General features: G+C 44.1%; 2 pseudogenes across 2 annotated transcripts; both read left to right on the forward strand.

Moving 5' to 3' along the window:
• Positions 1–324: 324 nt before the first annotated feature.
• Positions 325–3,828, forward strand: LOC308552241 (disintegrin and metalloproteinase domain-containing protein 20-like; annotated as a pseudogene). Its single transcript has 2 exons — positions 325–1,982; positions 2,666–3,828. The product of its transcript is annotated as a disintegrin and metalloproteinase domain-containing protein 20-like (transcript).
• A 4,146-nt stretch (positions 3,829–7,974) lies between these two features.
• Positions 7,975–10,396, forward strand: LOC308552248 (disintegrin and metalloproteinase domain-containing protein 20-like; annotated as a pseudogene). The gene has a single exon. The product of its transcript is annotated as a disintegrin and metalloproteinase domain-containing protein 20-like (transcript).
• Positions 10,397–13,749: the final 3,353 nt, after the last annotated feature.

Genomic DNA, 13,749 nt, shown 5'->3' on the forward strand with positions numbered 1-13,749 from the left:
TCCTATCCATGGAAAGGTTGCCGGGTGTGTACAGGAGGTAGCTGATCAGTCTCTCTCTCTCTCTCTTTTCCTCTCTCTCTAAAATCAATGAACATATCTTCAGGTGAGGATAAATAAGTAAATAAAATCTGTATGATTTCACAAAACAACACAGAGTAGTTCATTAAAACCCACAAATTGTTTCAAGACTGCCACTTAGCAAAACATGGTCCTGTTTCATTTATCACCATAGGGAATGGTATGAATTACAACTATTGCAAAATCCATCGAATTACCTCTCATTTTCATATATATCCAAACCTCTTTCTTTTTTTCTTTCTGTAATAGTAGAGCCTAATTCTACCATAAGTACACCTTTGCTTATAAAATATTAATTTATATTCTGGTCCATGATATTCTTAAGAATCTTACTGACTCTAAAACCATGATTTGTTTAAAATCTCATGCAGTTTTTCAATTGGAAAAATACATGAATCAGCGTCCAATTGTCTCCACATCCTAACTCTCATATTGAATACCCCCACACTTACCACCCTCCTTCCTCCTCCCAAAATACCCACATTACCCTCCCTTAAGCAGGAGATAATATAAGTTGGTACAAGTGTTGACAGGTGAGATGCAAAAGAAAAATTCACAAAGACTTTTTTCTGACTTTAGCTTTTTTAATAAAATGAAGAAGAATTTTGAAAGGGTAAACATACACACATGATTACTCAAAACTAACTCATTTCTGATTTCTCCATGTATGGGAACAATCCTCTCAGACCATTCAGATAGCCTATGAATTTCTACAACATATTGTGTACTAGCTTTCCTGGCTATACTTTTTCTACAGCCTGAATGCTAAAAGCAGCTTAATTATCTTTCAAACATTACCATCTTTGTATCACCCCTGTCCTCACAAATACCCTCCTAGTAAACATAAAGGAAAAATGGGTAACTTACTCTTTCCCAAATGGCCGAACTTTCTTGTCTATTCCATTTTCCAAAAATACACATCTGATGTTTGAGTTCATCAATTTTCTAATCCTTACCAATACAGTTAGTTCTATTCATTTTTATACCATTCACGAATTACTTTTTGTTCTTAAAATTATCTTTTTTTTAATCATGGCCAGTTCATCTCAGGCTGAGGTCAAGGTATGCTTATAACATTAAAACTGTTCCATACTGCACTGATGTTGAAAAAAACCTTTCAAACCAGGCTCCCTAGATCACTGAGCACAGCCTCCCCTAATGAATGCGCCATTGTCATGTAATAGCTGCCCCCTCCCAGCTCCACCTCTCTGGGGGTGCCAGACCTCCTGTCTCTCTCTGCTCTCCTCCTGACTACACAGCTGGGAAAGGTGCTGTTCCAGGTTAGTCTTGCCTGCCTCCCACTTGCCTGCAGTTTCTTTGGTCAGAGGCTGCCTCACTCATGGGGCCTGCCTGGGCCCAGGCCCACCTGATAGGTGATCTCTGGCTGCTTCTACTCTGGCTGCTCCTGTCCCAGGTCTGCTGCTCCCATGCCCTGCCAGGATGGCGCTTCACTTCCTGTGAAATTGTGATCCCCAGGAAGGTGTCCCACAGGGTGGGTGGAGCTGGGGTGCAAGACCAGCTCTCCTACAGGATTCAGTTCAGGGGCCATAGACATGTGGTTCACATGAAGGTCAAGAAGAACTTGCTGCCCAGACAGTTTCCTGTTATCACCGATAACGACCAAGGTGCTATGCAGGAGGACTACCTCTTTGTCCCTCGAGACTGCTACTACTAGAGCTACCTGGAAGGAGTGCCCGGGTCCATGGGGCATGCTGGACACCTGCCGTGGGGGTCTGCATGGCATGCTGCAGGTGGATGACTTCACTTACGAAATCAAACCACTGGAGGATTCTTCCAAGTTTGAGCATGTGGTTTCTCTGCTTGTGTGGGAAGACCAGTCAACAGAGACCGAAAGGTGTAAGATTGAAAAAGAAGATGCTGATCTAGCATATGAAAGGGCAAAGGTTGCTGGAACCCCTAGAGCAACGCCTGTGTATTCGTGGTGGTCCCATAGGCAATTCTTAAAACTTCACTACATAGTTTCTCATTCATTATACAGGATGCACCCTAATACAACAGAGGTAATAGAGAACATGGTGATGATAAACAACATAATGCATACCATTTATTTTCAAAATAAACTAGTCATCTACATACGCGTCTTATGCATATGGCAAAATAGGGATATGATAGATATGACCCATACTGGTACTAGTTACAGAATTAGAGAACTGTTTGGTTTGTGCAAATATCGGAACTGGTTTAGTCAAATTCCTCATGATACTTCATTGCTTCTTACAGGACATTAATTGGGTGGCGATATATATTATTCCCACCACGATGGAGTATGCAACGCCAGCTGGGGGTCCATGGGTGTATTTGTTGCAAATTATCATTTATTTTTAGCTGCCTGTGTTTCAGCACATGCAGTGGGTCATTCTTTGGGCATGAGACATGATGAACCTGGTTGTAGATGTTTTCGAAGGACCTTCTGTGTCATGATTTCTCAGCCAGGTCTTTTTGATCGTTTAGCAATTGTTCTTATGACACACTCCATCGTCATATGAGTATCTTCGCTGACTGTCTGGCTTTTACAGATGCACCATATGATAATTTTCCTTATATAGCCCCTTGTTGTGGTGACCAGATCATAAATGAGAGGGAAGAATGTGACTGTGGCACCTTTAGAGACTGTGCTAAAGATAAATGTTGTGAGACCAATTGTGCCCTCTCCCTTGGCAGTCAATGCAGTGGAGGAGGTTGCTGTTTGAATTGTAAACCTGCTAAACCTGGATGGATTTGTAGGGAGAGGTCTGGCATTTGTGATCTAGCAGAATACTGAGACGGAAAAACGGCTCTTTGTCCAGAAGATGTTTATATCCAGGATGGAACGCCGTGTTCAGGATTAGCCGTTTGTGTGAGAGGAAACTGTAGTGACCGCGATATGCAGTGTCAAGCCCTTTTTGGCTACGAAATAAGAGATGGTTCGCCAGCGTGCTATAAGCAATTGAATGTAAGAGGTGACCGATTTGGAAACTGTGGGTTGAGGAAGTACCTTTTCGGCGGAATAAGACCAACGCAATGTGAACCAGATGATGTTTTTTGCGGAATGTTGCACTGTCGTAATGTCCCAGAAGTACCTGGTGGAGGTGATCGTATTTCATTTCGTCACATAATAGTAAAAGATGTTCAACAAGAATTATGCTTTGGATATGCTGTACGCCTTGGCTCAGGTGAACCAGCTCTCGGACTTGTAATAGATGGTGCCACATGTGGGCCTGAAAAATTTTGTGTTGAACAGAATTGTACTTTTCATACAGACATGGGTTTTGATTGTAATGTCAAGACATGCAATTTCAGAGGGGTGTGCAACAATAAGAAACACTGTCACTGTCAACGAGGGTGGAATCCACCAGGATGTAACCAAACAGGACCAGGTGGTAGTGTGGACAGTGGCCCTGCACCTGACAGAGAACCAGAAGTTCGAGGCAAAGTAACTGTTACTGTAAACCACGCCATAGTTGCACTGTGTATTCAATTTGGCCTTTCACTGCTTGCATTCATTTTGGGTTGGCTTACGTTCTTAACTGATGCTGAAGATAAAGGTGAAGATGATGATAAAAGAAGGGGTAACAAGTAAACTGGTAGAGAAACAGAATCCCCTGAACTTTAAATGCTAACTGGAACCTACACAATGGAGAAAAATCACATTGGCACTTACTGGGAGAATCGATCAAGAATCACTCTGAGAATGGCATCATCCTACAGCTATTCATCCGAAGGTTGTCATCTTGAAATAAAATGACTTGGAAATTGAAAAACATTCTGTGTGTTTCAGTTCACTTAACATATCATGTGTGGCCATATTGTTAAAATTCCTATAGATGCCAGTAGGACCTTTTAGATTCGCTAGCCAGAGGGCCTATACTCACTTAAGATGTTGGCTCTTATGTCTTGGAGATGCGCCTGTAGAAGATCTTGTGGGCAGTGGTGTGCCCTTTGTTATAACAGTTTTGCCCAATTGGTTATGTGCTAGATTTTTGTTATTTGTTCATTTTATTGGTAGTGTCAAATAAGCATAAAGAGAATCCCTCAGCACACAGAATAGGAAGATCAAAAACTTCTGTGTCATAGGCCCGTGATGTCAACAGTAGTGCTAGCACCTGCTCTTTATGTGATCTTGCCTGAAGTCTTTGAAGTTTACATTTTCAAGGTCCACAGTTACATTCAAAGATGAAATAGATTTTTCTAAGGCTGTGTGATCATCAAAAAGCCTCTAAGCCCAGCTGGTGTGACTCAGTGGTTGACCCATGAACGAGGAGGTCACAGTTTGATTCTCGGTCAGGGCACATGCCTGGGTTGCATGCTCGGTCCCCAGTGCGGGGCATGAGGGAGGCGGCCAATCACTCTCTCTCATCATCGATGTTTGTCCCTCTCTCTCCCCCTTCCTCTCTCTGAAATCACTAAAAACATTGCATTTCTTTTTTTCTTATCCCCCCGAAAAAAGCATTTAAGAAAAGCCAGCCCATTTTAAGCACTTGTATGCTAACTCTTATCATTTTTCTTCTTCTTTGGTTGTGCTAAAGCTGGGGTATTCCAAGTATGATGAGTTCAGCATCCCTCCTTATTGTAAAGCTTTCACATAAGGAGCCACTGATGACTGATCCATCATTTCCTAAGGCTTCCGGTAATTGTGTCATAGTATCTCACATATAAAATCACGGGAATTGACTCAGCCTGTCAAATTACACAATGGCACTGACTGTCTAACATATAGGGTGTTTCCAAAAAAATGTATATTGACTCTTGAATAATTATAAAGGCCGTGTTATATTAAAATACCTTTAATATTTCAAATTGAGCTATCAGCTGTTAAAGTGTGTATATGTTTTGGAGGGACACCCTGTATATATGAAGACAAAATTTTAGGTAAAAGGGAACAGGAAGCAGTCACTTCAGAAACAGTGCACTAGTATAGAGTCTGATAAGTGGTGTGTTGTGTTTGTGCTATTTAGATGCCTCAGGCCAAAGATTAGGTCTCTTTCTGAAAATATGGGATGCAGATGAGGCAGGCCACCAAATGGTGGAGGAAGGATGCAGCAGTGGAGAATCGGTAGGATCGCCAGTCTGTGACACTGTAATTTCTCCATCTTTTATAGAGCTCTCATGGCCAGCAATTCTTGTCTGGGTGGCTTCTCTGGTCGAGTGATCTGGACCTTCATCCATGATGGGTCTGAGCCCCTGCTTCCTTTACTCTTATCAAATATGGGCGCTCCATCAGCAACTGTCATCAGTATCTCCTAAAATCGAGGTTGGATGACCATTTCCTAAGAGGGTTATTTCTTGCTGATCCATGGGCAATTCTTGAAACTAGACTGTCTTCCTAGGGGAGGTAGAAATTCTGTTTCTGTTTCAGCAGCCTGTTTACCAAAGCATGTTATCTCTGGGCCTTGTAACGTTTTCCCTCTTTTTTTCTCCAGTTTCTCAATACTGGTTCAAATCCTCACTGATTTGTTTTGCATTTGTTAAGGGCCTTTTGTTTCCCTCAGGCTGTTTAATTTGTACTACCATAGGTTTGAGAGTGTGTGTGTGTGTGTGTGTATGTTTTCTTTGGTTACCATGCTCTCTCCAAAAGTGTGAAGTAAGATTTTGATCCAAGGATGGGTGTCGTCTGCCAGTGTAAAATGTTTCTAAATAGCATTGACAATTCAGGTTATATACCATGACTTCTAAAGAGGTGGCTGTGTCATGTTAAGGCGTAACATGTGTATTCTTTAAAAGTGGTTTCTAATTGGTGCCAGATATTCAAAACAGATCCCTTACAGCCTAGACAACAAAGTTGGACTTTTCCCGTTAAAGTAAGAGTAGAAATGCTCCGGGTTAGCCTTAAATTTCGTTTAACCTTATTTGTAGGGCTTTGGCATATCAAGAAAGGGTGAAGTTCCAGGACAAAGGTAAGGGGGACCTGAAAAAGGTAAGGAAAAGGAGCAGAGGGGCTGAAAGGAAGAGAGGGATCAGGATAGGAGGGAGGTGAGAAAGGAGTGTGGCTATGAGACACACGGTCACAGAGGTAGACAGGAGGACAACGTTTTTGGGAGGGAAAGAAGGCTGAAGTTGTTTAAAAGGAAGCCTCAAAGCCTTAGAATTTGTTCAAAATATTTCTTTCTTTCTTGCCTCCTTTGGACCAACCGAAGTAAGCGGCCTGTGGTGTGATCGCTGTTCTAATACCCTCTCTTCTAAGGTGGCACTCTACACAAGTGTGACCTGCTCAAGAAATGAAAGGGACCCTGCAGTTCAAGACTGTACTTCCTGAAATCATGCCACTTTCAGAAGAAAGTAATAGAGTCAGGAACTTTGTGGCACACCACAGATCTAGCACAAATCTGACCAGGGGTTGGGCGGATTAAGTGTTTCCCCTAGTTAAAGAAGACTGACATAGAAGGAGGAACGTGCCCGACTGTACAGTAAGCCTGATTCTCTGCTCATCCAAAGGACTCCAAAAAGCAGGCAAATACTGACATGAGTGTGGCAGAGGGTTGACCTGCAGAAGAATGGCAGCCTGCAATCTCCATGCTATAAAAAAGAACAGAGACCAGGAGGAGGACTTGCAGCCCCACCCAAGGAAGTTAGGGTTCTTTGATAGGTGCTGTTCTTGACCCAGCCAGCCAGTGTTTGGGGTTTGCCCAACCTTTCTCATGTAATGGCACCAAGTTATTTTAAAAAACAAAGACGTACATGCCTCAGATAGAGGTTAAAGGCTTCATTCGGTTGAAGCCTATCAGGGAATGCCTGAAGACCAGGCGGGAACCAAGGTCAGGGTTTTTCTAAGATGGAAAGAATTTGAATAACCCTCCCGTGTTTTAACTTCAGTGGCAGTTTCCACCTTTTGCAAAACTTGTGGATGGGGGTGGTTCCTCTTTTCCTGCCCCTTGTTTGGAGTCCCAGTAACCAACAGAACAGTATTTCTGACAGCTGTTTCTGTAAGCCTTGCGGCACTTTTAGGTGGTCATGGGGTGTAGGAGGTATAAAGCCAAAGAAAGAAAACGGGGCAGAGTAGAAGGAAGGTAAGGGGAAATGAGAGGACTCTCTGTATTATTTGTTGAAAATCTTTTGCTCCTTTATCCTTGAGGAGTCTGAGGCCTTCTCGGTCAAGTTGGCTACACAGGTCCGTTCGGAGTTACCATTGCCCAAGAGAGTTCCACGTGGCTCCCAAGTGAGTCACCTGGATTCCACATATAATCCTCCATGGCTGTACCGAGGTTCAGCAGCAGCCGTTCCCTCCCCTGCTACTCAGAATCAGTTAGTACTCTGTCCAAAATGGCAACTCCCCTTCTCACCAGCTGGACACAAGATGTGTGAGGTGCCCTGATGACAGCTGTAGCTTGCAATTCTGTGGGACTCGTGCCATGTCCCTGGCAAAAGCACATCCCCTGTGGGCCAAGACCTGTAGCCCTGGAGACTACACAGGTGCAGGGAGGGCAGCGGAACAGCCACCAGTGGGTCAGTAAGAGGAATGGAAACTGGGCCACCCAGCTCCTACTCCTTGGTTCCTGGTCCCATGTGTTCTGCGTAACGGATGTACAGCACCACATAGCGGTCTCTGATTTAACACAGACACTGCACGCCGAAGGAGGGCGCTCTGTCCGTCCAGAGTAGTGTTTCAGGGCTGGCATTTTGGCCATGTCTTCAGTAGGCTCTCTCACACACTACGAGGGTAGCTGCTACTAAAAATTTGATAAGCGATGCAGACTGTGTATTCCCTTGGATGGGCCCGTCCCTGTACCTCATTCTCTCAACGGTGAGTTCTCTGTTTTCACGCTCAGTCGTGTGGGATTCCGTTTTTAAAGATCACACATCTCACCAGGAAATCCACTTATTCTTCCCCTGGGTCTTTTCCAAGAGACCAAGGGACCTTTCAGCGCAGGCTCCCTGGATCTCTGAGCACAGCCTCCCCTAATGAATGCACCATTGTTATGTAATAGCTGCCCCCTCCCTGCTCCACCTCTCTGGGGGTGCCAGACCTCCAGTCTCTCTCTCCTCTCCTCCTGACTACACAGCTGGGAAAGGTGCTGTTGCAGGTTAGTCTTGCCTGCCTCCCACTTGCCTGCAGTTTCTTTGGTCACAGGCTGCCTCGCTCATGGGGCCTGCCTGGGCCCAGGCCCACCTGACAGGTGATCTCTGGCTGCCTCTACTCTGGCTGCTCCTGTCCCAGGTCTGCTGCTCCCATGCCCTGCCAGGATGGCGCTTCACTTCCTCTGAAATTGTGATCCCCAGGAAGGTGTCCCACAGGGTGGGTGGAGCTGGGGTGCAAGACCAGCTCTCCTACAGGATTCAGTTCAGGGGCCATAGACATGTGGTTCACATGAAGGTCAAGAAGAACTTGCTGCCCAGACAGTTTCCTGTTATCACCGATAACGACCAAGGTGCCATGCAGGAGGACTACCCCTTTGTCCCTCGAGACTGCTACTACTACAGCTACCTGGAAGGAGTGCCCGGGTCCATGGGCACGTTGGACACCTGCCGTGGGGGTCTGCGTGGCATGCTGCAGGTGGATGACTTCACTTACGAAATCAAACCACTGGAGGATTCTTCCAAGTTTGAGCATGTGGTTTCTCTGCTTGTGTCGGAAGACCAGTCAGCAGAGAATGAAAGGTGTAAGATTGAAGAAGAAGATGGTGATCTAGCATATGAAAGGGCAAAGGTTGCTGGAACCCCTAGAGCAACGCCTGTGTATTCGTGGTGGTCCCATAGGCAATTCTTAAAACTTCACTACACAGTTTCTAATTCATTATACAGGATGCACCCTAATTTTACAGAGGTAATAGAGAACATGGTGATGATAAACAACATAATGCATACCATTTATTTTCAAAATAAACTAGTCATCTACATACGCGTCTTGTGCATATGGCAAAATAGGGATATGATGGATGTGACCCATACTGGTAATAGTTACAAAATTACAGAACTGTTCGGTTTGTGGAAATATTGGAACTGGTTTCATGAAATTCCTCATGATACTTCATTGCTTCTTACAGGACATAAATTGAGGGGCGATATATATTATTCCCACCATGATGGAGTATGCAATGCCAATTGGGGGTCCATGGGTGTATTTGTTGCAAATTATCATTTATTTTTAGCTGCCTGTGTTTCAGCACATGCAGTGGGTCATTCTTTGGGCATGAGACATGATGAACCTGGTTGTAGATGTTTTCGAAGGACCTTCTGTGTCATGATTTCTCAGCCAGGTCTTTTTGATACGTTTAGCAATTGTTCTTATGACACACTCCATCGTCGTATGAGTATCTTCGCTGACTGCCTGGCTTTTACAGATGCACCTTATGATAATTTTCCTTATATAGCCCCTCGTTGTGGTGACCAGATCATAAACGAGAACGAAGAATGTGACTGTGGCACCTTTAGAGACTGTGCTAAAGATAAATGTTGTGAGACCAATTGTGCCCTCTCCCTTGGCAGTCAATGCAGTGGAGGAGGTTGCTGTTTGAATTGTAAACCTGCTAAACCTGGATGGATTTGTAGGGAGAGGTCTGGCATTTGTGATCTAGCAGAATACTGTGACGGAAAATCGGCTCTTTGTCCAGAAGATGTTTATATCCAGGATGGAACGCCGTGTTCAGGATTAGCCGTTTGTGTGAGAGGAAACTGTAGTGACCGCGATATGCAGTGTCAAGCCCTTTTTGGCTACGAAATAAGAGATGGTTCGCCAGCGTGCTATAAGCAATTGAATGTAAGAGGTGACCGATTTGGAAACTGTGGGTTGAGGAAGTACCTTTTCGGCGGAATAAGACCAACGCAATGTGAACCAGATGATGTTTTTTGCGGAATGTTGCACTGTCGTAATGTCCCAGAAGTACCTGGTGGAGGTGATCATATTTCATTTCGTCACATAATAGTAAAAGATGTTCAACAAGAATTATGCTTTGGATATGATGTACACCTTGGCTCAGACGAACCAGCTCTCGGACTTGTAATAGATGGTGCCACATGTGGGCCTGGAAAATTTTGTGTTGAACAGAATTGTACTTTTCATGCAGACATGGGTTTTGATTGTGATGTCAAGACATGCAATTTCAGAGGGGTGTGCAACAATAAGAAACATTGTCATTGTCAACGAGGGTGGAATCCACCAGGATGTAACCAAACAGGACCAGGTGGTAGTGTGGACAGTGGCCCTGCACCTGACAGAGAACCAGAAGTTCGAGGCAAAGTATCTGTTACTATAAACCACGCCATAGTGATACTCTGTATTCGATTTGGCCTTTTAGTGCTTGCATTCATTTTGGGTTGGCTTATATACTTAACTGATACTGAAGATAAAGATGAAGATGATGATAAAAGAAGGGGTAACATGTAAACTGGTAGAGAAACAGAATCCCCTGAACTTTAAATGCTAACTGGAACCTACACAATGGAGAAAAATCACATTGGCACTTACTGGGAGAATCGATCAAGAATCACTCTGAGAATGGCATCATCCTACAGCTATTCATCCGAAGGTTGTCATCTTGAAATAAAATGACTTGGAAATTGAAAAACATTCTGTGTGTTTCAGTTCACTTAACATATCATGTGTGGCCATATTGTTAAAATTCCTGTAGATGCCAGTAGGACCTCTTAGATTCCCTAGCCAGAGGGCCTGTACTTAAGATGTTGGCACTTATGTCTTGGAGATGCTCCTGTAGGAGATCTTGTGGGCAGTGGTGTGCCCTTTGTTATAACAGTTTTGCCCAATTGGTTATGTGCTAGATTTTTGGTATTTGTTCATTTTATTGGTAGTGTCAAATAAGCATAAAGAGAATCCCTCAGCACACAGAGTAGGAAGATCAAAAACTTCTGTGTCATAGGCCCGTGATGTCAACAGTAGTGCTAGCACCTGCTCTTTATGTGATCTTGCCTAAAGTCTTTGAAGTTTACATTTTCAAGGTCCACAATTACATTCAGAGAAGAAATAGATTTTTCTAAGGTTGTGTGATGATCAAAAAAGCCCCTAAGCCCAGCTGGTGTGTCTCAGTGGTTGACCCATGAACCGGGAGGTCACAGTTTGATTCTCGGTAAGGGCACAACCCGGGTTGCATGCTCGGTCTCCAGTGGGGGGCTTGTAGGAGGCGGCCAATCAGTGACTCTGTCTCCTCATCGATGTTTGTCCCTCTCTCTCCCCCTTCATCTCCCTGAAATCACTAAAAACATTGCATTTCTTTTTTTCTTATCCTCCCGAAAAAAGCATCTAAGAAAAGCCAGCCCATTTTAAGCACTTACAGGCCAACTCTTATCAGTTTTCTTCTTCTTCGGTTATGCTAAAGCTGGAGTATTCCAAGTATAATGAGTTCAGCATCCCCCCTTATTGTAAAGCTTTCACATAAGGAAGGGGCCACTGATGACTAATCCATCATTTCCTAAGGCCTGGGGTAATTGTGTCATAGTATCTCACATATAAAATCACGGGAATTGACTCATCACAGCCTGTCAAATTACACAATGGCACTGACTGTCTAACATATAGGGTGTTTCCAAAAAAATGTATATTGACTCTTGAATAATTATAAAGGCCGTGTTATATTAAAATACCTTTAATATTTCAAATTGAGCTATCAGCTGTTAAAGTGTGTATATGTTTTGGAGGGACACCCTGTATATATGAAGACAAAATTTTAGGTAAAAGGGAACAGGAAGCAGTCACTTCAGAAACAGTGCACTAGTATAGAGTCTGATAAGTGGTGTGTTGTGTTTGTGCTATTTAGATGCCTCAGGCCAAAGATTAGGTCTCTTTCTGAAAATATGGGATGCAGATGAGGCCAGCCACCAAATGGTGGAGGAAGGATGCAGCAGTGGAGAATCGGTAGGATCGCCAGTCTGTGACACTGTAACTTGTCCATCTTTTATAGAGCTCTCATGGCCAGCACTTTGTGTCCGGTTGGCTTCTCTGGTCGAGTGATCTGGACCTTCATCCATGATGGGTCTGAGCCCCTGCTTCCTTTACTCTCATCAAATATGGGCGCTCCATCAGCAACTGTCATCAGTATCTCCTAAAATCGAGGTTGGATGACCATTTCCTAAGAGGGTTATTTCTTGCTGATCCATGGGCAATTGTTGAAACTAGACTGTCTTCCTGGGGGGTGGGGGGTGGGTAGCAATTCTGTTTCTGTTTCAGCAGCCTGTTTACCAAAGCATGTGAACTCTGGGCCCTGTAACATTTTCCCTCTTTTTTCCCCACTTTCCCAATACTGGTTCATATCCTCACTGATCTGTTTTGCATTTGTTAAGGGCCTGTTGTTTCCCTCAGGCTGTTTAATTTGTACTACAGTAAGTTTGATTGTGTGTGTGTGTGTGTGTGTGTGTGTGTGTTTTCTTTGGTTATCATGCTCCCTCCAAAAGTGTGAAGTAAGATTTTGACCCAAAGATGGGTGTGGCTTGCAAGTCTACAATGTTTCTAAATAGCATTGACAATTCAGGTTATATGCCATAACTTCTAAAGAGGTGGCTGTGTCGTGTTAAGGCCTAACGTGTATTCCTTAAAAGTGGTTTCTAATTGGTGCCAGATATTCAAGACAGATCCCTTACAGCCTAGTGAACACAGCTAGACTTTTCCCAGTTAACATAAGAGCAGAAATGCTCAGGGTTAGCCTTAAGTTCCGTTTAACCCTATTTGTAGGGCTTTGGCATATCAAGAAAGGGTGAAGTTCCAGGACAAAGGTAAGGGGGAGCTGCAGAAGGTGAAAAAGAGGAGCAGTGGGGCTGAAAGGAAGAGAGGGATCAGGATAGGAGGGAGGTGAGAAAGGAGTGGGGCTATGAGACACACAGTTACAGAGCCAGACAGGAGGACAACGTCTTTGGGAGGGGAAGAAGGTTGAAGTTGTTTAAAAGGAAGCCTCAAAGTCTTAGAATTTGTTCAAAATATTTCTTGCTTTCTTTCTTGCCTCCTTTGGACCAACCGAAGTAAGCGGCCCGTGGTGTGATCGCTGTTCTAATACCCTTTCTTCTAAGGTGGCACGCTACACAAGTGTGACCTGCCCAAGAAACCAAAGGGCCCCTGCAGTTCAAGACTGTACTTCCTGAAATCATGCCACTTTCAGAAGAAAGTAATAGAGTCAGGAACTTTGTGGCACACCACATATCTAGCACAAATCTGACCAGGGGTTGGGCGGATTACAGGTTTCCCCTAGTTAAAGAAGACTGACATAGAAGGAGGGACTTGCCCGACCTTAAAGTAAGCCTGATTCTCTGCTCATCCAAAGGACTCCAAAAAGCAGGCAAATACTGACATGAGTCTGGCAGAGGGTTGACCTGCAGAAGAATGGCAGCCTGCAATCTCCATGCTATAAAAAAGAACAGAGACCAGGAGGAGGACTTGCAGCCCCACCCAAGGAAGTTAGGGTTCTTTGATAGGTGCTGTTCTTGACCCAGCCACCCAGTGTTTGGGGTTTGCCCAATCTTTCTCATGTAATGGCACCAAGTTATTTTAAAAAACAAAGATGTACATGCCTCAGATAGAGGTTAAAGGCTTCATTCGGTTAAAGCCTATCAGGGAATGCCTGAAGACCAGGCGGGAACCAAGGTCAGGGTTCTTCTAAGATGGAAAGAATTTGAATAACCCTCCCGTGTTTTAACTTCAGTGGCAGTTTCCACCTTTTGCAAAACTTGTGGATGGGGGTGGTTCCTCTTTTCCTGCCCCTTGTTTGGAGTCCCAGTAACCAACAGAACAGTATTTCT

Source organism: Miniopterus schreibersii, assembly GCF_964146895.1.
Source record: "Miniopterus schreibersii genome assembly, chromosome: 1".
Lineage (NCBI taxonomy): Eukaryota > Metazoa > Chordata > Mammalia > Chiroptera > Miniopteridae > Miniopterus > Miniopterus schreibersii.